Source organism: Zea mays, chromosome 1 (genome assembly GCF_902167145.1).
Source record: "Zea mays cultivar B73 chromosome 1, Zm-B73-REFERENCE-NAM-5.0, whole genome shotgun sequence".
Taxonomy (NCBI): domain Eukaryota; kingdom Viridiplantae; phylum Streptophyta; class Magnoliopsida; order Poales; family Poaceae; genus Zea; species Zea mays.
In genome coordinates this window covers 8,791,779-8,794,598 of record NC_050096.1, presented here as the reverse complement: position 1 = coordinate 8,794,598, position 2,820 = coordinate 8,791,779, and positions in this window count along the sequence as shown.

The window sequence follows — 2,820 nt, the reverse complement described above, 5'->3', positions numbered from 1 at the left end:
GCAACCGAGAAAGGCCGGTCCCCTTGCAAAAAAAGTGTGACAAAAGCCTCCAAGCGAGTATTAACACTCCCTTCGAGGCTCGGGGGCTACTGTCGGGGACCATAATTAGGGGTACCCCCAAGACTCCTAATCTCAGCTGGTAACCCCCATCAGCACAAAGCTGCAAAGGCCTGATGGGTGCGACTAAGTCAAGGCTCGGTCCACTCAAGGGACACGATCTCGCCTCACTCGAGCCCAGCCTCGGGCAAGGGCAGCCGACCCCGGAGGATTCACGTCTCGCCCGAGGACCCCCTCAAGCAACGGACACACCTTCGGCTCGCCCGAGGCCCAGTCTTCGCCAAGAAGCAACCTTGGCCAGATCGCCACACCGACCGACCGTATCGCAGGAGCATTTGATGCAAGGATGGCCTGACACCTTATCCTGACGCGCGCCCTTCAGTCAACAGAGCCGAAGTGACCGCAGTCACTTCGCCGCTCCACTGACCGGTCTGCCAAGAAGACAGCGCCGCCTGCGTCGCTGCGACTGCTGTACCACTCGACAGAGTGAGGCTGACAGCAGCCAAGTCCGGCCTCGGGCGCCATAGGAAGCTCCGCCTCGCTCGACCCAAGGGCTCGGACTCGGCCTCGGCCCCGGAAGACGACGAACTCCGCCTCGCCCGACCCCAGGGCTCGGACTCGACCTCGGCCCCGGAAGACGACGAACTCCGCCTCGCCCGACCCCAGGGCTCGGACTCGGCCTCGGCCCCAGAAGACGACGAACTCCGCCTCGCCCGACCCCAGGGCTCGGACTCGGCCTCGGCACCGGAAGACGACGAACTCCGCCTCGCCCGACCCTAGGGCTCGGACTCAGCCTTGGCCTCAGACGATGGTCTCCGCCTCGCCCGACCCGGGGCTCGGACTCGACCTCGACCTCGGAAAACAGACTCGACCTCGACCTCGGAGGAGCCTCCGCCTCGCCCGACCCAGGGCTCGGACCGACCACGTCACAGGGGGGCCATCATTACCCTACCCCTAGCTAGCTCAGGCTACGAGGAACAAGACCGGCATCCCATCTGGCTCGCCCCCGGTAAACAAATAATGATGGAGCCCCGCGTGCTCTATGACGACGGCAGCTCTCAGCCCCTTACGGAAGCAAGGAGACGTCAGCAAGGACTCGACAGCCCCGACAGCTGTCCTTCCGCAAGGCTCCAGCGCTCCTCCGACGGCCACGACATCACATGAACAGGGTGCCAAAACCTCTCCGGCTGCCACGACGGCATGTACTTAGGGCACTAGCTCCTCTCTGCTAGACACGTTAGCACACTGCTACATCTCCTATTGTACACCTGGGCCCTCTCCTTACGCCTATAAAAGGAAGGTCCAGGGCTCTCGTACAAGAAGGTTGGCCACGCGGGAGAACGGGACGGCGCGTATAAGCCTCTCGCTCCTTCCCACGCGGACGCTTGTAACCCCCTACTGCAAGCGCACCCGACCTGGGCGCAGGACAACACGAAGGCCGCGGGTTTCCCCTTTCGCATGTCTCCCTCTTTTCCCCCTTCGTGCTCCGTCTCGCGCCGACCCATCTGAGCTGGGGCACGCGGCGACAATTTACTCGTCGGTCCAGGGACCCCCGGGTTCGAAACGCCGACACATATGCTCTTCACATAGCCATGATTTGTTAGGTGTATCAATCCATCTAAAACCAACTAATAAGTAGCTAGAGGTTTAGAATTGAGACTTACTCTTTTAGATATACATAATCTAACAAAAATTATATAGAAATTTCAGGCCACAACAACTGTCTATCTATGCCTCTAACTGAATGTGTACATTCTCAGCGTGCATTTATATGTTCCGTAGATCGAACTCAATAGTCAGTATGTTTGTCCCTAAGGCTGACTTTAGTGGGTGTGAGTCTCATTGCAGATACTCATTTTGCGGGACCGTGATCCACTCACTATTCACGTTTTTAGCAAATCATGCATCTGTCACCCAAAATGTGTGTTGACCGTGCGGTCACGTATTTTCGCGCGCTCTCTTTCCGCTACCGGGGAGGATGGGCATGCACATCCATAAGCCGCTAGAAGGCTCCATTTTTTCGATGTGAGGTGGTTGTGTTTGTAAATGCGACATCCGCTCTATACATATTCACTAGTTAGTTGCCTATATATTATTACGCTTTCTATATATAATATAGATAACTTACTTAAATAAGATATTTATTCAAACACGGTTATATTATTTTATTTTAAATTATATATATATATAGTAACTCTTTTTTTTCTATAACAGGGGTGGAGGGCTTAATGTGGCGAGGTATGGCCATACCTTGGGTCCGGCCCATTACCGAGTAGTGAATATGTCAAATAGGTATCTCTCCATCTGTGCTCCTGGGATCTTTGCTCCGCGCCTCCGCTGCTGCACAGACACAGCTGCACCACAGCCGCACATCAAGCTCTTCCGGTCTTCCCTACGCTGGTATGCAGCTGCGCTAGACGCCTGCACCCTCCGTTCGCCTCGCCTCTGCTATGCCTTCCGCTCGCCTCGTGGCCTCGCCTCTACAGGTCGCATGCCCGCACGCCGTGCTGTTGGCTGCCCGCTGTCGCTCGCCTGCGTTGTGCGCTGTGTCGCCGTGACTCCACAGTCCATAGACCGTGGCGCCGCAAAGGCAAAGGATGAAGACGTCGCCACCGTTACCAGTTTCGTCCGAGTGACCGAGTTCGCCACCGAATCTTCGGTGGCCAGTTTATTCCCCAATCTCCACTAGTTATATCTCTTAGTTACCCTTGTTTTGTTTAAAAATACTTTATCTAAATGTTATTATTAACACATGTTTTTATT